The following is a 24542-nucleotide window of genomic DNA, read 5'->3' as shown; positions in this document are numbered from 1 at the left end:
TATTAGCCAATGATGGGACAGTAGTAGTCCCATCATCCGGCTAATGTGTTGAATGTAAAAAAAAAAAAAAAAAAAAAAAAAAATTACATGCTACATACATGCTACATTCATACTACATACTACATACATGCTACATTCATACTACATATATACTACATGCAACATACATACTACATATATACTACATGCATGCAACATGCATACTACATATATACTACATGCTACATACATACTACATATATGCTACATATATACTACATGCATGCTACATACATACTGCATGCTACATACATACTGCATGCTACATACATACTGCATGCTACATACATACTACATGCTACATACATACCACATATATACTACATACATACTACATGCATGCTACATGCTACATACATACCACATACATACTACATGCATGCTACATACATACTACATGCTACATACATACTACATATATACTACATGCATGCTACATACATACTACATGCTACATACATACTACATATATACTACATGCATGCTACATACATACTACATACATACTACATGCATGCTACATACATACTACATGCTACATACATACCACATACATACTACATATATACTACATGCATGCTACATACATACTGCATGCTACATGCATGCTACATACATACTACATACATACTACATGCTACATACATACCACATATATACTACATACTTACTACATACAATACATTCATACAATACATACATAGACATACAGTACATATAACATAGAGTAACATACTTACCAATACTTGTCACATTGTTCCCCGAAGCCATTGTCTTTTACGGAATAAATATTAACATAACAAACCACAAAAATACTCACCCACGATCCGAAGCAGTCCATGAGTGTGTCCCACGACGATCTTGGGTAGAGAACGGCAGCATCAGCTGATGCTGCCGTTCTCTACGGGCTGCAGGAATCCAATGACGGAAGGTAGGTATCCTTCCGCACTGGGAAATTCCCACGCAGCAATGGCATAAAGTGAGACTAGGGATTTTTTTTTTTTAAGTGGCGGAGGAATACAGTGCGGAAGGATACCTACCTTCCGTCATTGGATTCCTGCAGCCCGTAGAGAACGGCAGCATCAGCTGATGCTGCAGTTCTCTACCCAAGATCGTCATGGGACACACTCGTGGACTGCTTCGGATCGTGGGTGAGTAATTTTGTGGTTTGTTATGTTAATATTTATTCCGTAAAAGACAATGGCTTCGGGGAACAATGTGACAAGTATTGGTAAGTATGTTACTCTATGTTATATGTACTGTATGTCTATGTATGTATTGTATGAATGTATTGTATGTAGTATGTATGTAGTATATATGTGGTATGTATGTAGCATGTAGTATGTATGTAGTATGTATGTAGCATGCATGTAGCATGCAGTATGTATGTAGCATGCATGTAGTATATATGTAGTATGTATGTAGCATGTAGTATGTATGTAGCATGCATGTAGTATATATGTAGTATGTATGTAGCATGTAGTATGTATGTAGCATGCATGTAGTATGTATGTAGTATGTATGTAGTATGTATGTGCTATGTATGTAGTATGTATGTAGCATGCATGTAGTATATATGTGTTATGTATGTAGCATGCATGTAGTATGTATGTAGTATGTATGTAGTATGTATGTAGCATGCATGTATTATGTATGTAGTATGTATGTAGTATGTATGTAGCATGTAGTATGTATGTAGCATGCATGTAGTATATATGTAGTATGTATGTAGCATGTAGTATGTATGTAGTATGTATGTGGTATGTATGTAGCATGTAGTATGTATGTAGCATGCATGTAGTATATATGTGTTATGTATGTAGTATGTATGTAGTATGTATGTAGCATGCATGTAGTATGTATGTAGTATATATGTGGTATGTATGTAGTATGTATGTAGCATGCAGTATGTATGTAGCATGCATGTAGTATGTATGTAGTATGTATGTAGTATGTATGTAGCATGCATGTAGTATGAATGTAGTATATATGTGGTATGTATGTAGTATGTATGTAGCATGCAGTATGTATGTAGCATGCATGTAGTATATATGTAGTATGTATGTAGCATGTAGTATGTATGTAGCATGCATGTAGTATATATGTAGTATGTATGTAGCATGTAGTATGTATGAAGCATGCATGTAGTATGTATGTAGTATGTATGTAGTATTTTTTTTTTTTTTTTTTAACATTTAACACATTAGCCGGATGATGGGACTACTACTGTCCCATCATTGGCTAATGTGTCAATCACTGTCATGGTAGCAGGCATCGCCAGATGGGACTTATAGTCCCATCGGACGATGCTTGCACAGCCCCCCGGCAGGCCGGCACAGCCCCCCGGCAGGCCGGTACAGACCCCCACAGGGTGCACAGACCACCGGCAGGCCGGCACAGCCCCCCGGCAGGCCGGTACAGACCCCCACAGGGTGCACAGCCCCCCGGCAGGCCGGTACAGACCCCGGGCAGTCCACACAGCCCCCCGGCAGGCCGGCAGAGACCCCCGGAAGGCCCGAAATGACGGCGCATCATGATGCGCACACACCGCGCATCATGATGACGTCAGGCTGTCAATCAACTTTGAACTTCCGATTCCGATGCCGACTTCCAATATTGAAAAAATATCGGAAGTCGGTATCGGAATTCCGATACAGTAAGTATCGGCCGATACCCGATACTTGCGGTATCGGAATGCTCAACACTACTCCTAACTACTCCTCCGCTTCTCCTTTCTGCAAATCCCTTCATTGGCTCCCAATTCCACAACATATCCATTTCATGCTACTAACTCTGACATTCAATGCCATCCATAATCTATCTTCCCCATACATTTCTGAACTAATCTCCCGATATCGCCCACCACTTAATCTCCTGTCCTCCCAAGACCTCCTTCTCTACTCTACAATTGTATTTTCCTCATCCAATCGTCAGCAAGACTGCTCCCAAGTATCCCTCATCCTCTGGAATTATGTGCCCAAACATGTCCATTTATCCCCTATGTTCAGAACTTTCAAGCAGAAATTTGAAAATGCATCTATTCATTAAAGCTTACAGTTCGCAGTGACCTGGCTTCCACTACCAGAGCTATCACCTCAACAACATTGGAGCAGATGCAACAACAGAAACTATTGTTTCCTTCCACATTATCCTGTAGAATTTAAGGCCGCAAGAGTAGGGTCCTCTCCATTCTGTACCTATTTGTCACTATTAGTTTTTCATTGTAAATTCTGTTTATGTTTTGTATGTAATTTCTCCTCATGTACAGCACCATGGAATCAATGATGCTCTAAACCATATAATAATAATAATAATAATAATAATAATAATAATAATAATAATCTCCTACATGATCATTAGTCCTCACCCCTGCCCTCCTTGCCGATTTGCACACAGCAGAAAGCCACAGCAGTTGGCACCTTTGTTTCATCATCATCATCATCATCATCATCATCATCATCATCATCATCATCATCATCACTATCATCTGAGATGTGCTGTGATGGTCCACTGAACGTTTGCACACATCCGCTCATCCCTATTGGTGATCTGTTGATGTTACTTTGTAAGCTCTTGAGAACTTCTTAATACCAGGTTACAACAGAACCATGTGGAAATGATGTAAACTTTATATACTTTATGCTCTCAACAAATTAAGAGAAAATGCTGCTGAGGACAGATGAGCATATTTTTTGACCATTTAAATTTGCCGACTTTACCGAACTTTCCCTAAAAAAATTCAATTTGCAGAGTATAAATTTGTGTGTATCACAATACTAGAAGGCTTTTAATTGCTCAGAAAATACACCTAGGGGACAGGAAAGAAAGAAAGAGAACTCCAGTGACCATTAGAGCTTGCACTGCACAGGCTCAAGAGTGAGAGGATCCCGATGACAATAACAGTTTACACTCTACAGCAGTGGTCCCCAACTTTTCTAACCTTGAGAGCCACATCCAGCTCTGAAAGAGAGTGGCAAGTCACATCTGGCACCCACACTCCCTCACATTAGTGTCAACTATAGCCCCTACTATGGGTATAATGACAGCCAAGGCTTTTCCACAGGATTAGTATACCAAGATCGGAGGGTTCCCACAATCCCCCTTTCAGTATTCTCCCATCAAGCACTCCCACCACACTGTCGTATCCAGTTTCAAGCACCTCCTCTGACCAGTAGTATCATCCTGTCTCCAGCACACCATCCTTAAATTATCTCTAAACCCCTAAGACCAGTATATGTGTATCCAGATCTGCTCTTCTGTGCTAGACTACTCACAAAATTCGCCATTTTGAGATGCGCTCTTCATAGCTGTTTGCTACACCAGAAGCTCATGCAGACAGCCGCAAGCCATAATTCATGGGATCGCGACCCAAATTTGGCTCCCAAGCTACAGGTTGGGGATCCCTGCTCTACAGAATAGAGTGACTGGGTAAGTGCCTCTGTAAATGAAAAGCAATTCTACTGTACAAGCTGTGCTCCACTGGGAATCACTGATCTAAGCTGGACCACATAGTGACCACTACTGTACACAATATGATAATCTTATAGATGTCAAAGCTGCAAGGCAGTATGAGAAAGCCTATGTGGCATTGCAAAATGAGGTTAGCCTGATCTCTGATGATCTGTGCGTGAAATGATGCTTTGCAAGTTTTTTTTTATTTTGCAAGCCAAGAATTGAATCTCAAAATTTTTGAGTTCACATGAATCTGCAAATTTCAAAAAAATTTGCTCAAACTCAACTACAAAACCAAGCATGTTCCAATGATCTCCAGGCTGGGAGGTGTTTTCAGAAAGAATCTTTGGAGGACCACTGGTACTCTTCTCACCATCCACAATGGCTGCATATATGGAGGCCGAGAATGGTTTGTTATTAGCCTGCATGCTCGTTATTAAAGCTGCTGAAGCATTCATACAACACTCATGCATGAGATCTATTGCTTAGTAAAAAAAGTGTACAGTCTTATTTCAGTCTGCCTGGCAAACAAACAGCATGTTATGCACTAGCACCTAAAGCCTCCCAACTTGCCTTCTTGACTGCATGTGGCTTACGGGAAGGTATGAACTGGGATATAAACTGGCGTGCATGCAGCGTGTAATCACACTCACCACTGAACAGAAGTAAACCAAGACTGAAATGATGAATTACCCTGCAATAATTAAACCTTTCCGTTTCCAAGTGACATGCATGTGGATAAGGGCTGAAAAGGACTGGGCCCAGCTAGTAGACACACAGCCATGGGAAACTACATCAATATAATGCCCAGCTCAAGGAAAGACTGGCCACTCCTTTATATGCACATGATGCAAACAGACTGAGAAAAACCCAAAGTTACTGTATGAACTGGAATATAAATTGGTGTGCATGCAGCGTTTAAGCGCACAGTCACACTGGCCACTGTAAAGAAAAAGCAAAGACTGAAACATAATGATTAAATTCCCTGCAGTAAATAAATGAGCAGCATAGTGCATGAAAATAAAATACAGTACTTTGTTAGCATGTTTTTTGATTACAAAAAATGCAAAAGCCATACCAGTACTTCACGGTGAACGTAATTGGGACAGTCCTAACTCTAATATTAAAAACCTTACCGTTTGTCAAGTGACATGCATGTGGATAAGGGCTGAGAAAGACTAGGTCCAGCTAGTGGACACTCAGCCATTGAAGACCACATCAATATAATAAAGTGTATGGATAAAGTCTATGGATGCCAGACTCCTATCTGTGTTCAAAAGTATAGACTGAACCACCTCTATCCCCCTCATCCTGAGGAATATAGGCGTAGAGACTCTCCACATCTATAGAGGCGAATGCATATTTTCCTGCCAGCCAATATCCCTAATAGCATTCAAAAAATGCATTTGCCTGTATCATTCAAATATAAAGGCACATTCTTCAGCATGGGTCTAAGGAGCCAGTCCAAATATTGTGACAGAGGCTCCATCAGTGAGACCAAATCCGAAACTATTGGACGTCCCGGGGAGAGGAAAGTGACTTATGCCACTTAGGTATATGGTACCAATATGGTTTTTGGAGAACGAGGGGGAATAATGCATACTTCTACATTTTTCACCCACTCCTGATTTTCACTTACAAATACTGATGTCAAATACTGACCAAATAATGAAGGCATGAACATTGCCTAAGAATTAAGAATTTAAGTTGCAGCCAGGTGACCTCAAATTAAGCAGTTGCAAAATGTGTACTAGATGTGTTGATGCTTCAGCTGCTATACCTTACTTGTCTTCAGTATTCACAGCTTTATCTTGATTACCTAGATTATTTTCATTTCAATGTTTTTGCATTATGTGCAATAAAGGAGTGGCCTCCATTTTCTTTGAGCTGGACATTACATCCATGTAGTCCCCCATGCATGGGTGTCCATTAGCTTGGCTCAGTCCTTCTTGGCCCTTACCGACATGTACATTACAGGACAAATGTTAAGGCTTTAATACTAGAAGTTAGGACCACCCCGAATATGGTCACCTTGATGTGGTGGGACCGCTTTTGCATTTTTTTTAATAAAAATTATGTTAGCTAAGTACCCTATATTATTTTCATGCACTATTGTGGTTAAGTTACTGCTGGGTATTTGTTTCTCATGTTTTTATCTTGGCCATTATTTTGATTACCTCTACCAATTAAACTTTCTTTGACTTCTTGGCTATAATGCTTTGTATTTTTTATGTAAATTGTCTCTTCAGAGAGGAAGTCCTCTTCCTCTCTGAAGGGATAATTTGCATAATTAGCATATTTCCCAGAGGAACATTGCAGCTTTAAGTCTCCTCACCTCGACATGCTTAGCATGTCATTCTCCGCAAGGAGAAATGATACTTCTTGTATTTTTTATTCACTCTATACTGATATCAACCTAGTATCTCCTATGTGATTCATCCCGTTGTTTTATTGCCCAAGCTCATTTTTGGGGGTATTAATTCACATTTCATGCTGATGATGCCATATATTTTGTACTACAGGATATTTCCCAATTCTCAGAGAAATTAGAGCTACAAGTCAGACTTTAATCCGTTCACGATCTATGATGTATAGATACGTCATGGGTCATGTATCCTTATTTGCTGCGTGCTCCGGCACTGAGCTAGCATCTTTTAATTTAATTAGCTGTCATGTGCCCCTAACAGTCGCAGATGGAATCACAATCTAACCGTGGTTGTTAAATGCTGAATGCCGCTGTCAATCTCTGATTGCGGCATTAAAGAAGATTTTGCCAGAAGTGCGTCTTGATTGCAACTGAAGCCCTGCTATGTGTAGCACAAGTGATTAGAAAATCGTAGCTTCAAGTCTCCGAAGGAGACTATTGAAGCAAGTAAAAAGTAGAAAAAATGCTTTTAAAATAGTAAAAAGTTAAAAAGTATAAAATTACAAATCACACCCATTTTGCCTCCTCCAAAATAAAACAATAATAAAAAAAGCATATATTTGGTATCACTGAGTTCAGAAACACCCAGTCTATCAACATTTTAAAAAGCTTTAATTCTGCAAAAAAACAAGCCCTCACATGAACATATTGACTGAAAAGTAAAAAAGTTATGGCTCTGGTAAGAAGGGAAGGAAAAAACAAAAATGTAAAAAGGGAAATCCCAAGGTCATGGTTAAAAGCCTCAGTTAACAACTTTTGGCTCACCTATCAATTTGTATTTGTGTCTTAGTGTTGAATCCCTTTAACATCTTAACAACCAGGGGTATTTCAGTTTTTTGCTCACCTTCTTCCCAAAGCCATAAGTTTTTCATTTTTTGGTCAATATGGTCATGGGATGGCTTGTTTTTTGCAGGGCAAGATGTACTTTTGAACAACACCATTGGTTTTAACATATCATGTATTTAAAAAACAGGAAAAAAAATATAAATTTTGTGAAATTGCAAGAAAATTGCAATTCCACAGTTGTTTTTTTTTTTTTTACTGTGTTCACTAAATGCTAAAACTGACCTGCCAGGGGCGAAAGTGGGGTGATTTGAACATTTATATTTTTCTTTTTCTATATTTTTTAAAACTTTTTTTTAACTTTTTGTATGCTTCAATTGTCTCCATGGGAGACTAGAAGCTGCACTACTTCGATTGCCTCTGCTACACACAGGCGATGATCAGATCGCCTGTGTGTAGCAGAAAAGCTCACTTGCTATCAGCGCCGACCACCAGATGACACGCATAGTAATTTGGCTATGACAACCATAGAGATCTGCTTCAGACCTTTGGTTGTCATGTTGATCCGTCCGTGACCCACAGTTATGTGGCGCCCCTGAGGCTCAGTCGCCACAGAGGTACTGCACCTTCTCCTAAGGTGTAGTGCCCCACCAACTAGGTAAGTTGGGAACTCCTTTCCACACTCCAACACCTGCATCCCACACACAGGATAGTTCAGTAGGTCCACCTAGCAGCTTCAGGCTGGGGGTAGCAGAGCACCCTTCGTGGAACCCTGCTTCGTAACACGAGATGTGCTGGAAGGTGGGTGGAGTTAGTATAAAAGAGGGGGAAAGTGAAGAATTGTAGGGCAGTCTGACAGAAGGTCAGAGGAGTAGGAAGTCACTCAGACAGGAGTGAGGATCCCTGGAAGAGGGATGGAGGAAGGAGTGCTGCAGCTGCCTCAGTGACCTGAGCCAGCTTGCATGGGAAAGAGAACAGAAGGAGAAAGACGTAGAACTGCAACCTAAGCTTCCATAAGAGAGAAAAGGAACAGCACAGAATGAAGGAGTAGGAGAACAGAGAGGAGTTGTGGGTTGGAAGAGGAACCCTGCCTATAGGTTCTCAGCGCAAGGCCGGGGCCCGGTCCCCGAGGTTGTATGGACACTTATGGTTCTGCAGCAGACACCGGTGGAGTAGTTGGCTGTAAATGCACTACTCCCATCCAAGACTAGGTACACAACAGCAACCGATTTGCGAGCCAGGACTCTGAGAGGAGTCCCCGATAGAGGCTACAGCTGTCTGTCATACAAGTAAGGTTCTAGGAACATCTGACAGGAGGAATTCCAGAGAACTACGGTACTGGAGCTCTTCACATTAAAAAGGCGCAATAGAGGAGTCATTTAGGAAAGGCACATGTTGGCGGAGTGTTGGAGAGGAGAACCCTGACTTGCCCGTGAAGTTGATTGGGTCTCTACCCCGGAGGACACAGCACGGAGGCGGGCACCAGTGGGTACCACGAACTGTGAATAAAGCTTTGAAACTGCAAGCCTTGGTGTCCTCCATTCATTCGTCGCTAGCACCTTCAGCACCGCTACATCTGGGTACCAGCATCTATACCATTCTGCGCCTCTCCTCATCCATTGCACCCACACTGCCCTGGGACTACAGCTCCACCTGTGGGGAGCTACACCATCTTTGCTGCACCACACCACCAGTACCAGCGGATCTGCACGCAGCGTTGGCTCAACATCTTACTTGCCAAACACCGCGGGTGGTGTCACAAACTATTCAACTAAGCTATAACACTATTGACATCACCGCCATTGATATTGGGCACCCAGGGCCACGGACCGGGTCACCGCTGCTGTTACACATCCTCCTGACACCGGCCCGGTACCGAGTACCCCGCTGCCCTTGGTGTGAGGGCGACCCAGTTATTTCACGGGATAAAGGATGCGGTTCCGGTAAGCATGAGTCAAATGCTGCTGTCAGAGATTGACAGCGGCATTTAAATAGTTAGCAGTAGAGATGAGCGACTTTGCCTTTTTTAGGGTCGAGTCGGGTTTCATGAAACCTGACTTTCTCATAGTCGGGTCGAACGAAATCGGCCGACTATAGGGAAAAGTCGGGGGTCCGACTGAAACACGAAACCCAATGCAAGTCAAGGGGGAAGCAAAGTCGGAAGGGGGTGGAGGACAGTAAACACACCTACAGTTCCCATTTCAATTGTAACAACCCAGCTGGCCTCACTGCATGGCCTCCCTTCCCCGCACACCAACTTACTCACTGCTCCGGGTCATTCTGTGAATTCTGTTGGCTGCCAGTCCTATACTCTGTGCTCTGTGTCTCTGTTCTCCTATATTCTTCCTGGCTTTGTGTGTATAGGGGGGTGGCACCAGAACTCTCTGGTTCTAATGCAGTCAGGGTGCACCTGTTCAACTTGTCCCTGACCAATTACCTAGAGCCCTCGACTATTTAGATCCACCACACCCACTGAACATTGCCTGTGCAATGTCTATACTCAGGTAGTATCTTGCTGCTAAGGAAGCCAGGCTCTGTTCTGTGTATCTCCTTCTCTGTAGGAATATTCTTAGCCTTGCTTTGTGTTCTTTGTCTGCCCTCCAGGAGGCTGCATATCCCGGTCTCTGTGTCTTGGTCCTAGCTTTGTGTTTACTTGTCCTTCTGCCCACCAGGAGGCAGAATATCCTGGTCCTTGAGTCTTTGTCCCTGTACCTTGTCTGAACTCTGTCCTATCCCTGCCTCCTTGTCTTTGGCTTCCTTCCCTACTGTGTCTTGACTTGTGTCCTCCCTGTCTGAGCCTTTGCACCCTTGCAGCTCTGTCTGAGCCTCTGCACCCTTGCAGCTCTCTCTGAGCCTCTGCAGTCTTGCAGCTCTGCCTGTGCCACTGCACCCTTGCAGCTCTGCCTGCTCCTCTCCTGCTGCTGCAGAACCTCTTGCTGCAGCTTACCTCCACAGACCTTGTGGTTCAGCTTTGCTCTGCTGCCGCTGAACCTCTTGTTGCAGCTTCTCTCCACTGACCTTGGGTTCAGCTTTGCTCCGCTGCTGCTGCCGCTCCAGAACCTCTCGCTGCAGCTTCTCTCCACAGACCTTGTGGTTCAGCTTTGCTCTGCTGCTGCAGAATCTCTTGCTGCAGCTTCTCTCCACTGACTTTGTGGTTCAGCATTATAATAATAATAATAATAATAAATTTTATTTTTATAGCGCCGACATATTCCGCAGCACTTTACATTTCAGAGGGGATTTGTACAGACAATAGACATTACAGCATAACAATAATCACATACAGTAGATTATAACAAATACCAAGAGGAATGAGGGCCCTGCTCGCAAGCTTACAGTCTATGAGGAAAGAGGGAGACACGAAAGGTGGGTGGTAACAGTTGCTCTGATTGTATGGACCAGCCATAATGTTAAGTGTGTAACAGTACAGACACAGAGGGCTAATGGATGCATAAAGCATGTGGGAACATGATGCTGGGAACCTGGTTATGGTAAAACTTTTGGCTCTGCCACACAGGGATAGGTTAGGTTAATGTGTTGAGGCGATAGGCCAGTCTGAATAAATGCGTTTTCAGGACACGCTTAAAATTGTGGGCATTGGGGACTAATCGTATTGACCTGGGAAGTGCATTCCAAAGAATTGGCGCGGCACGTGTAAAGTCTTGGAGACGGGAGTGGGAGGTTCTGACTATTGAGGATACTAACCTCAGGTCAAGCATTGCTCCGCTCCTGCTGCCGCTGCAGAACCTCTTGCTGCAGCTTCTCTGCGCAGACCGTATAGTTCAGCTTACTCCGCACTCCTGCGGCTCCTCATATTCCACTCCTTCCTGGCTGTATCCATACCTGCACCTCCTGTGTGAACAGGTCCAAACCTGTTCCTTCATATTCCACTCCTTCCTGCCTGTATCCATACCTGCACCTCCTGTGTGAACAGGTCCAAACCTGTTCATTCATATTCCACTCCTTCCTGCCTGTATCAGTACTGGTACCCGCTGTGTGAACAGGTCTCCACCTGTTCCCTCATATACCGTGCCTGCTTGCCCTGTGTCTCCAAGCTGTGCCTGCTTGCCCTGTGTCTCCAAGCCATGCCTGCTTTCCCTGTGTCTCCAAGCTGTGCCTGCTTTCCCTGTGTCTCCAAGTCATGCCTGCTTGCCCTGTGTCTCCAAGCCGTGCCTGCTTGCCCTGTGTCTCCAAGCCGTGCCTGCTTGCCCTGTGTCTCCAAGCCATGCCTGCTTGCCCTGTGTCTCCAAGCTGTGCCTGCTTACCCTATATCTCCAAGCAGTGCCTGCTTGCCCAGTGTCTCCAAGCCGTGCCTGCTTGCCCAGTGTCTCCAAGCCATGCCTGCTTGCCCTGTGTCTCCAAGCCGTGCCTGATTGCCCTGTGTCTCCAAGCCGTGCCTGCCTGCCAGTGTACCAAGCCGTGCCTGCTTGCCCTGTGTCTCAGCCATGCCTGTTTGCCCTGTGTCTCAGTCTGCCTGTTAGTCACACCTGTCCAAGTGACTTGTCCTCGAGTGGGATCAGCAGCCACAGCCAGACACCCCCCTGGAGTGGCACCCGACAGCTATCTGCCACACAAGCCTGACCTCACCATCAGAGTCTCCAGCGAAGACCGAGGTAGCTGTTGTAGTCACGCCCCTTCCCGGGTAGTCTGGTTTGTGGCACAGTGGGGCCACAACCCCCTGGCTCGCGCCATTCAGCCAAGGCGCGAGCGTGACATCAATGCCAAAAACATCAATTCTTATTACTGAAGCTTGTCAACCTTGATTTACTTTATAATAATAGTTACGCATTGAAAACTGGAGGCTATTTGGATAAAGTTGTGGGGGGTAGGGCTGGCTCCAGGTTTTCATGTGCCCTGGGCCAAAGAGCGCCCTTTTAACACATACCACAACTCATGATGCTCCGATACGGCACAGAAATATAGGTATAGTACAATGACAAATACTTCACTGCTTACATGACATGACTGATCTATTTTAAATTCTACAATAGCTCAAAAAAAAGGACAGTATATTACTCCATACAGTATTATGGCCACCACATTATGCTCCATACAAAATAATGAGCCCCATATATTTCTCCATACAGAATAATTGGTCATATATAATGTTCCATACAGTATATGATGAGCTCCACATAATGCTACAGTATATGATGGTCCCCATGGATGATGCTCCAGTGTGTATTGGGCCCAAATAATGTTCCATATATAACAGGCCCCATTTCTAATGCTCCAGGTTATAATGTGCCTCCTAGATGCTGCTCCAGTGTCTGATCTGCCCCATTTAGAATGCTCCAGTACATGATGGACCCCATGGATGATGCTCCAGTGTCTTATGGGCCCAAATAATGCTCCATATATAATGTGCACCATTTCTAATGCTCCAGTGTATAATGGGCCTCGTAAATGCTGCTCCAGTGTCTGCTGTCCCCCATTTGGAATGCTCCAGTATATGATAGGCCTCATGGATGATGCTCCAGTATCTTATGGGCCCTAATAATGCTCCATATATAATATGCCCCATTTCTAATTCTCCAGTGCATCATGTGCCCCATAGATGCTGCTCCAGTGTCTGATCTGCCCCATTTGGAATGCTCCAGTATATGATGGGCCTCATGGATGATGCTCCAGTGTCAGATGTCCCGCATTTGGAATGCTCCAGTATATGATGGGCCCCATAGATGCTGCTCCACGATCTGCCCCATTTAGAATGCTCCAGTATTTGATGGGCCTCATGGATGATGCTTCAGTGTCAGATGTCCCCCATTTTGAATGCTCCAGTATATGATGGGCCCCATTTTTAATTAACCCGGGCATGGTATCTGAAGAGATCCATGGAGTAATCTGAAGTGTGTGCTGCCGCATCCTTCACTTTTGGTGTGGGTGAAGGACACAAGGAAAGTGGTTGCTCCTGACCAGAAGCCTGCACTTACGACTCAGTGCTTGCATTATTTTAAACTTAAGAAGAGGAGGCGATAGAGCTGGAGGCTGTTTCAACAATGTAAGCCAAAAACAGTTCCTAATGCTCTGGCTTTAAAAGCAGTCTACCTACTCCCATAAAATGGAGCCTTACATGCCTTCCAGAGCTACACCATGACGCAGGTTCAACAACTCCTGCCTTAGCTGCTATTGTGATTCTGGCACTACCTGCAGATGCACCACCACTACCATCAGTACCAGGTAGCCCCCCACACCCACATCTGCGTCCTCTTCCACCATACCTCTTCCACCTCATGTTTTAGAAAATTGACCCAAAATACCAGCAGATATATGGTACTGTATCAGAAGCGTACAGCTCTATACAGGCTAGGGATAACAGTAAATTTCCGTATATATTCCATGAGTCATACACAGATACTCACAGGCTCAGTATGGATTACCCAATAAAATGAAAAGGTGAAAAAGGTACAGTATCACCTGATACAAGGTATATATAGTATTGTGTAAACATTCTGAATCCCTGTATACATTTCAGGAGGCAGACACAAACGCTCTCAGGCCCAGTATGGATTACACAAGAATATGAAAAGCTGTAAATGGGTAATATAAGACAAGCATGCACCTGTATACAGTGTTGGGCAAATTTGAAATCCCGGTATATATTTGCGGAGTCACCCTCAGACGCTCACTCAGTCTGGGTTTGACCATAATAAAAAATGTTGTAAAAAAAGGTACTGGATAACAAGATAGCAAGTATATATATTAAAGGGTACAATTGAAATCTCCGTAAACATAGTCCCGTAGTCAGTCTCAGAAACTTACTCAGTATGGATTTGACCGTAATACTAAATGTCGAACAAAGGTACTGTGTAACAAGATACATGCTGTATCCAGTATAGGGTAGAAATTGCCATCTCCAATTCACCGTATATATAGAAGGCATAAACCACACACACTCACACACGCTCACTCACTATGGATGATACCGTAACACAAAATTTGGAACAAAGGTACTGTATCAGCACATACCAGGTGTATCCAGTCTAGGGGTAATTGTAAATTTTCGTCTAAACTTCCATAGTCAGACACAGACACTCACAGGCTCAGTATGTACTACACCAGAATTTAACAAGTAGAAAAAGGGAAAGGTAGTCGAAGCGTACAACAGTATACAGTGTTGTGGTACTTTTAAATCTTTGTATATATTTCAATCTCAGTAAGCCAGTCCAGACTCTCCACTGCTGGAAACTACATGGATACAAGTACAGATGGAAATTCGAGTGTTATCAGAAATTTGGGAATTACTCATCGCGGGAAAACCTCCCGGTAGATGTTGCAGAGGCGATGCAGACCCTCAATTACTGTGTCTGTGGAGACAGCAAAAATGGTTCTTTGTGAAGAAAGATTTGCTTTATCGCAGTAGCATGCATCACATCACCATTACTCGTCTCCATCAAACTGTGATCACAGGGAGAGATGTACACATGGTCCTCACTGCCTATTATGATATGTCTGGTCATTTTGGAGTGCCAAAGACAGAAGCCACAGGCCGTAGGCGATTCTATTGGATTGGCATGAGAGGAGACATTGAAAAATGGTGGCAGGAATGTCACACGTCTGTGACTATCACAACTGTGAAAGGTGATCATAAAGCACCACTGCATCCGCTTGTAAGTTGACGTCCATTACAAATGGTAGCCATTGATCATCTGAAGGTAGAGGCCAGCAGGACTGGCCATAGCTACATCTTAACCATCATCAAACAATACACCAAATTTCTAGTGGCCGTCCCTGTGAAGAATTTAACTGCCCAGATTACACAGCGGTGGAGAAGGGAGAGGTAAGTATTGCAACATGCAAGTGCTGTGGCCATGACCAAGCAGCGGGGGGCACACTCGTGGTTGACGGTACAGGCACAGGGCCCCTCATAGTACGCTGGTGTGTCTGACGGTGAGTGGGCCCCCTCACCGTCAGAGGCAATGTATTGTACTATGAGGATCCCTGTGCCAGTGCTGTCGGCCACCTGTACAGAGCAACGGCACTTGCCCGGGTCCGCCAGGTGTTGACACCAGCCATTGGGGGGATGGGCAGCCCACTTAGGGAGGTTTAAAAAATGGCATATGTTGATGTGTTGGCTGGACATTCAGCTGCTGCAAAGGGCAGAATTGGGCAAGTCCGAGGAAGAGGAGGACAAAATTGAGGCAGTTTTCTGGGAACCTAAGTGTCATCAGTGAAAGGTGGGACAAAATCCTTTGCAACACATGCATACTTTAGTTCATTTTAATGAAGGTTAGATCATCAACATTTTGGGTAGACAGACGGGTCCTTTTTTCTGTCAGGATTGATCCAGCAGCACTGAAGACTCTTTCAGATAACACACCAGCAGCAGGGAAGCGAGCTCCTGTAAGGCATATTGTGCCAATTGTTAGGAGTGGCAGAAGACACTAAATAAAAAATAAATAAAGTGCCTTCGCCACCCGGGGTCCACCATGTGGTGGATGGAAAAAACGCTGCTAGAGAGGCAGAGCACAAGGCGGCAATGTGCACAAGGGTTAGACGGCACCCAGTGCACAAAAGCAAGCTCTGTTATACTCACAGAGCTGCAGACAAATAAGCTCAAATTAAACGCTGAGTCTGTTCAGAGTCACAGACACACAGCGATATAGTCGCGGTATTCGCGGTCACAGGAGTAGCCTTAAACAGCAGGACTCCTCCATCTAGACCTACCGTCAAATAAGGTGTGAAGCGTCGCAACCGTGGACGCAGAGAAAGCTGCAACTGCAGAGCGGCAAAAACTGAGCCGCTGGCAAGGCGCTGCAATAATGCTGGCGCAATGCAGACGCTAAGCTGCTGAACAAGATGGATCATATGCGCGCTGGCGCTAGCGCTGTTACTGGCTGAACCCAAACACTCACACAATCGTATTATCAGAGGGAAGGGGTGTCTTAATAAGTCAGTCACCAGTCCAAGCATCCATCACCATACATACAGCAGCAAGTATGAAATACTAGCGCATGGCAGAACAGCTTTCCGGAAGTCTCCAAGGCTCCAGGAGGAGCCAATAGGATTAGACACAGGACCTGAGCATATGACTCCCGAACTCCAATGGGAGCTCGTCCCATGAGCATGCTCAGTGGAGGGAACAGAGGACTTAGCCTCTGGAGAGAGTTGCCGCAAGGCACTCTCCTCTGCAATCTCCTCTACCGCAGATGAAACACAGGAGACTGCAGAATGTAAGGGTCTAGATTTCATCATAGGGAAGGAAGAAATCAGACTCCTAACACCAATTCAGGCCAAGCGTCCTGTTTAGGCTACTTTCACACTTGCGTTATTTTGCTGCGCGTTTTTTGCACACACAAACGCATGAAAAAAATGCATCTTGCATTTGTGTGCGTTTTTTTGCAGGTTTTGGTGCGTTTTTTAAAAAAAAATGCATTTTTTTTGTGCATACGTGAGCATTACAAAGCGCACGTATGCGCACCCATAGGCTATACAATGGGTGTTTTGCTGTAAAAAAAAAAATGCATTGCGTGCGCATGCGTTTTTTGGGGGCAAGTCAGACACACAAAAAATGCAACAGGATGCATTTTGTGCGACCGAGCGCACACTACAAAAAACCGCATGTGCATACAAACGCGTACAAACGCATGTGTATGCGCACCTATGTGCACCCATGTTAAAGTATAGGGGAAAAAACGCAAGTGTGAAACCAGCCTTAGAGGCCCAATAGTCAAAGTGGAATGACTTGTGAGGGAGAACATCGATATGGGAGGAGAAGCAGTTTGTTACCATATTTGACAACTGCTGTCTCCTGTCACTTTTAATCGATACAGTATTAGCAGTTGTGTGAGCGGTACGTGAGAAATCATTCCACAACATGGTTATTAAACACCTGTCTCCAATGCCACTTTGGCTGTGTGCACCACAAACACCTCTTCCATTGTGCCCACTATGGCTCGTGGGAGAAACAGCACTGCTGCTGTGTGCTGGGAAAGCCTCAAACAACCTGTTTACCAGTGTTGCTTGTTTGTTAGCCAATATTATCTCTAGTTTCTCCTGTGGCATGATGTTGTGTAATTTGCCTTTGTAGCATGGATCGAGGATGCTGGCCAGCCAGTAGTCGTCATCTCTCATCATTTTGGAAATGTGGGGGTCCCTGTTAAGGATCTGCAGGGCATAATCGCACATGTGGGCCAATGTTCCAGGTGTCAATGATGCACTGCCAGTGGTGGGTGGAGGAGCACTTTCTGGCAAATCCACATACAGTCACACACAAACACTGTACCTGACCTTGGAATGCCAACATTTTCTCTTGCCCCCTGAGAAGCATCCTCCTGCCCAAAATAATCATCCCCCTCATCCTCCTCCTCCTCTTCCTCTTCTTCCTCCACCTCGTCTAGGAAAGTTCCCTGACCAGACAACGGCTGACTGTCATCAAGGCTTCTCTCCTCCTCCTCTGCAGACGCCTAATCCTTAATGTGCGTCAAACTTTGCATGAACAGACGCATAAGTGGGATGCTCATGCTTATGATGGCGTAGTCTGCACTTATCAGCCGTGTGCATTCCTCAAAACACTGAAGGACTTTACAGAGGTCTTTCAGCTTTGACCATTGCACACCCGACAATTCCATGTCTTCCCTCAAACTGCCTGCTCATGTATCCTCCCACAAATGCATTACAGCCTGCCTCTGTTCACACAGCCTCTCAACCATGTGCAGAGTGGAGTTCCACCTTGTTGCAACATCTATGATTAAGAGGTGCTTTGGGAGGTGGCGCAATCGCTGCAGCATCTGCATACGACTGGAGTGTACGGCTGAGTGACAGATGTGCGAGCATAGTCTTCGCACCTTATGGAGCAGGGATGTTAACTCCGGATAATTATTAAGGAAGCACTGCTCCACCAGGTTCAAAGTGAGAGCCAGGCAAGGTATGTGTGTGAGTTTTGCACGGGCTATGGCTGCCACAAAATTACGGCCGTTATCACTGACTACGTTGCCTGCTTCAAGATGTAGACTGCCCAGCCATGACTCTGTTTGTCGCTGCAAATAGTCCGCCAGTACCTCCATGGTGTGTCTGTTGTCGCCCAAAGACATCATCTTTAACACAGCCTGCTGACGCTTACCACTAGCTGTTCGATAGTGGGACACCTCGTGTGCAACACTGCCAGCTCTGGATGGAGTGCTCGTGCGACTGCGCTCTGTGGACGAGCTTTCGCTGATGAAGGAGGAGCGAAAGCCTACAGCCAACTGTTTGCTATACCGTGGGCTAGGCAGCACTGTTCCACCGCCGCTGTCCCCAGTGGAGCCTGCATCCACCACATTAACCCAATGCAGAGTGATGGACACGCAACGGCCCTGGCCATGCCTACTGGTCCATGCATCTGTTGTGAGATGCACCTTTCCACTCACTGTTCTAGTGCATGGACATGCGGTCTTTCACATGCCGGTGGACGGCAGGGATGGCTTTTTGAGAAAAGTAGTGCCAACTTGGTAGGTCATAGCGTGGGACAGCGTAGGCCATGAGGTCGCGGAAAGCTTCGCTTTCAACCAAATGGTAGGGCATCATCTCTAATGAGATTAGTTTGGCAATGTAGGTGTACAAACAAAGTGTACGCGGATGAGACGATGAGTGCTTTCTTGTCCTACTCAGAGTGTCTGGTAGGGTGAGCTGGACTGGAGAGCTGCATATGGGGGAAGTACCGGTGAACCGGATGGAGTGAGAGGGGGTTGGTGATGGTATTGGTGGTGATGGCCTAGATTCAGTGTTGTGTTGCAAAACCATTGTGATTCCCTGAGTGCTTTGGCCTTGCGACGACACCTCCACATTAGTGCTGGTGGTGTGCTTAACGGTGGCGGTGGTCTTACAGTGGGGGAAGCGATGGAGCACTGCTGGCTACCTAGAGTCGGAGCAGGAGTAAACGTGCTACCTGAGGTTTTGTAGTCCGTCCACACTTGCAAGTGCATGTTGGTTAAATGTCTAAGCATGCAACTGGTATTCAAATTTCTGAGTTGCTTACCTTGGCTAAAGGTCCTTCCGCACTTCTTACAGGTAACCTTTGCCTCATCAGTAGGATTTTGGACAAAGAAGTGCCACACTGCACTCTTTCTACTATGGTATACATTTTCTGGCATTGCATGCTGTGCTAAGTTGACCATCTGGCCAAGCTGTCCTGCAATTATTTTAGTTTTTGGTCTACGTTTTTGGACAGCTATGGGCCTGCCAGATAACTGCTGCTGCGATATCAATGCCTGCTGCGGATCCTTCTCCTTATCTGAACTATTGCCAACGCCACCCTCCTCCCCCTATGGATGCCAATCTGGGTCAAGAACTGGGTCATCCATCACCTCCTCTTCAAAGTCATCTGCACCTTCCTCTGTGTCACCGTGTAAGGTGGTATAGTATGCGGGAAGGGGCACCTGAGTTTCATCAGGGTCAGATTCTGGCTCAATAGACTGCGAGGGCAATGTAGTGCTCTGGGTTGATGTACCAGCAGAATCATCTAGCATTGGCTGTGCATCAGTGCACTCCATGTCAGATTTATCTTGGACTGGAGAATTCTGGATTTGACTGGATAACCCAGGCATGGTATGTGAAAAGATCTCCATAGAGTAATATGAAGTGTGGGCTGCTGCATCCTTAACTTTTAGTGGGTGTGAAGGACACAAGGAAAGGTGTTTTTCCTCACCAGAACCCTGCACTGACGACTCCGTGCTTGCAGATTTCGAACTTTCAGAAGAGGAGGCAATAGAGCTGGTGGCTGTTTCGGCAATGTATGACAAAACCTGTTCCTGATGCTTCGGCTTCAAAAGCGGTTTTCCTACTCCAAGAAAAGGCTACCTTACAGGCCTTCTTGGGCCAGACGATGACACAGGCTCAACACTTCCTGCCTTAGCTGCTATTGTGCTTTTGCCAGAACCAGCCCATGCACCACCACCATCAGTACCAGCTGCCCACCCCCCCACATCCGCGGACTCTTCCACCATACTTCCTCATGTTTGGAAAAATGTACCAAAAATACCAGCAGAGAGATGGTACTGTATGAAGAGCGTCCAGCTGTGTAAGGTGTATGAAAAAAATTAAATCTACGTATATATTTTGTTAGTCACAGACGCTCTCACAGTATGTATTGGACCATAATCCAATATACGGAACTGTATCAGAAGTGAACAGTTGTATACGTTTTTTGTGTAACTAACAATCTCCGTATATGTATTTACGGAGTGTCACACACACATGCTGGCTCTGTATAGATGTTACTGTAATGCGAACAGCAGATGTACAATACTGTTTGAGAATTAGACAGCTTTATACGGTGTCTATATGGAAATTGTCAATCTCCGTCTATTTCTATAGGGACTGACACACGCTGTCTCTGTCTAGTTTTCACCGTAATCAAACAGCAGGTCTATGAAATTGTTGAAAAGCGGACAGCACTCTAAGGTGTAGGTCTGGGAAATGGAAAAACTCCTCGGCTTTTTTTTCCAGACTAACACACAGATAGCTTCTATTTGTCCGTGATACCAGCCGGTACATGGTAGTGTGTGAGGATCGTACACTGCTATATGGTGTTTGTATGGAAAATTGTCAATCTCCATCTATTTGCATAGGGACTGACACACGCTGTCTCTGTCTAGTTTTCACCTTAGTCAAACAGCAGATATACGCAACTGTTTGAAAAGTGGACAGCACTCTAAGGTGTAGGTCTGGAAAAACGGACAAACTCCTCGGCTTTTTCTTCCAGAGTCACACTCAGATAGCTTCTATTTGTCCATGATACCAGCCGGTACACGGTAGTGTGTGAGGAGCGTACATCGCTATACGGTCTGTGAAAAAATGAACGCTCAGTAACTCACCAGGACAAAATAATAAAAGTTGGAGTGCTTTGAAAAAAGCAGTTTGAACACCAGTGTGCACACAACAATGCAGCTAGCAGGTAGCCTTACAATGCAGCCTAATCACCACCAGCGCTGCTGCACAAAAGCATAAATCCTCCACTTTCACTGCACACTAACTGTACAGTGAAAAGCGCTATCAGCAGAAGCAGTTTTTTTTTCTTCTTCCCTGCCTAACGCTCTCCCTATTCAGAATCAGCAGCAGCACCTCTCCCTATTGTAAATTCACTTTCTGGTCTGCCTCTGGTTGCTGGTGAGAGTAGTGGAGCTGGTTGTATTGACAGAGGAGTCGTGAATTCTTTTTCCGGGCTCCCTCTGGTGGCTGCAGGAGGTAATGAAGCTGATTTAATTAACAGAGACCTGCCACCTGATAATGAGGATGATGATTGGACATCTGGAGTCTCTGACTGGATTTAAGACAGCCGACTCCCTCTATCCCTGCTGGTGATTTTTCCTGCCTCCTGAGGCCTTAGTTTCCAGTTTAGTCCCTGCATTCTCAAGCTAAGTGTTCTTGCTATTGTTCACATTTGATTTGGTTTTGTCTATTCAGTTTTGTGTGGTCGGCCAGCCCCGTCTGGGGCTGTGCTGAATTTCCATCCTTATGTTACTGTTTGTGCCAGTTTGTTTTCTGTCCCTTATTAGATTGGCCTCTATTTGCTCTGCCTTCAGAATATGCCAGAGTGCTGATATAGTGGGTGAAGTCTAGTGACTTCAGGGTTTTTTTTTGCTATCAGAAGTGTTGGACATTTTTGCAGGGTTTTTTTGGCGTGATTGCAGACAGTATCTTTCCTTTCCTGTCCTTTCTAGTTAGTGTGGGCCCCATCGTTTGCTCAGCCTATTTTCCTACCTGTGTTTGTGTTTTCATCTTGTCTCACCAACAATATATGTTTGGGGCCTATCTATTCCTTTGGGGTCTGCTCTGGGGCAGTTTAGATTTCACCTTTTCTTGCGTTAGGCTTATTTAGTCCTCTGGCTGTGTTGAGGCATCTAGAATCATCGTAGGTACGCTCCACAGCTACTGCTAGTTGTGTGGATAGGATCAGGGGTCTGCAATTCGCTTAGTTACCAACTTCTCTGGTTTTCTGTGGCTTAGCTTGGTCTTGTTTTCCTCCTCGGTGACCCAATCATAACATCTCCCTATGCTAAGATCGGCAGAAGTAAGATGGCAGTCGGTGGTCACATCCTTTTATACCCACTGTGACGCCACACAAAGCCAGCCAATAAGTTCAATGCTCTTCTCTAAGATGGTGGTGGCCGCTGCCTATGTCATTGCGTTGCCCACAGTGTGCGTCCTCCATCATTGGCTGAAAAAAGGCGCTGGAATCATAGAATCGTAGAGTTGGAAGGGACCTCCTGGGCCATCTGGTCCAACCCCCTGCTCAAAGCAGGATTCGCTAAATCATCCCAGTCAGATGTCTGTCCAGCCTCTGTTTGAAGACTTCCATTGAAGGAGAACTCACCACTTCTCGTGGCAGCCTGTTCCACTCATTGATCACTCTAACTGTCAAAAAGTTTTTTCTAATATCTAATCTGTGTCTCTTCCCATTCAGTTTCATCCCATTGCTTCTAGTCTTTGCTTGTGCAAATGAGAATAAAGTTGATCCTTCTACAATGTGACAGCCCTTTAGATATTTGTAGACAGCTATTAAGTCTCCTCTCAGTCTTCTCTTTTGCAAACTAAACATTCCCAAATCCTGCAACCTTTCCTCATAAGACAGGGTTTGCAGACCGGTCACCATTCTGGTCGCTCTTTTCTGAACTTGCTCCAGTTTGTTGATGTCTTTTTTAAAATGTGGTGCCCAAAACTGGACACAATATTCCAGATGAGGTCTGACCAAAGAGGAGTAGAGGGAAATAATGACTTCACGTGATCTAGACTGTATGCTTCTGTTAATACATCCTAGAATTGCATTTGCCTTTTTTGCTGCTGCATCACACTGTTGACTCATATTCAGTCTGTGATCTATTAGTATACCCAAGTCTTTTTCACATGTGCTGTCACTTAGCCCTATTCCTCCCATTCTATATATGCTTTTTTCATTTTTATTGCCCAGATGTAGTACTTTGCATTTCTCCCTGTTAAAAACCATTCTGTTAGTTGCTGCCCACTTCTCCAGTTTATTTAAATCTTTTTGAATCCTCTCTCTCTCCTCTCTAGTATTAGCTATCCCTCCTAGCTTTGTGTCATCAGCAAATTTAATCAGTTTACCCTCAATTCCTTCATCTAAATCGTTGATAAAGATGTTGAACAATACAGGGCCCAGGACAGAGCCCTGTGGTACCCCACTTGAGACATTCTTCCAACTGGATGTGCAGCCATTTACGACCACTCTTTGGGTCCGATCACTAAGCCAGTTATGAATCCACCTAACAGTTGCCTTGTCCATTCCATACTTAGTCATTTTTTCAATAAGGATTGTATGAGAGACTTTGTCAAATGCTTTGCTGAAGTCAAGATATACTATATCTACAGCATTTCCTTGATCCACCCAATCAGTGATATCGTCATAGAAGGAAATTAAGTTAGTCTGACATGACTTATCAGTTACAAACCCATGCTGACTCTGTTTAATCACTTCATTCTTATCCAGGTATTGACATACATGTTGTTTAATAATTTGTTCAAAGATCTTTCCTGGTATAGAAGTCAGACTCACCGGCCTATAGTTGCCTGGGTCCACCTTCTTCCTCTTTTTGAAGATAGGAACAACATTTGCTCTTCTCCAGTCTTCTGGCACTTCTCCTGTTCTCCAAGAATTTTCAAAGATTATGGAGAGGGGTTCAAAAATTTCTTCTGCTATCTCCTTCAGTACTCTGGGGTGTAATTCATCTGGACCTGGAGACTTGAATTCATTTAGGTTAGCTAAGTGTTTCCTCACTATCTTTCTGTTTAAAGATATCCTGGATTCTTCTATTCCCTTAATAGGACAGTGAATAACAGTTGATGTTGCATTTCCTTTCTGAGAGAAAACAGATGCAAAATAGGAATTTAAAAGTTCAGCCTTCTCAAC

Source organism: Dendrobates tinctorius, unplaced genomic scaffold, assembly GCF_039654945.1.
Source record: "Dendrobates tinctorius isolate UK_male_01 unplaced genomic scaffold, ASM3965494v1 ptg000156l, whole genome shotgun sequence".
Taxonomy (NCBI): domain Eukaryota; kingdom Metazoa; phylum Chordata; class Amphibia; order Anura; family Dendrobatidae; genus Dendrobates; species Dendrobates tinctorius.
The sequence above is the reverse complement of the archived record's forward strand: the minus strand, read 5'-3'. Positions refer to the sequence as shown.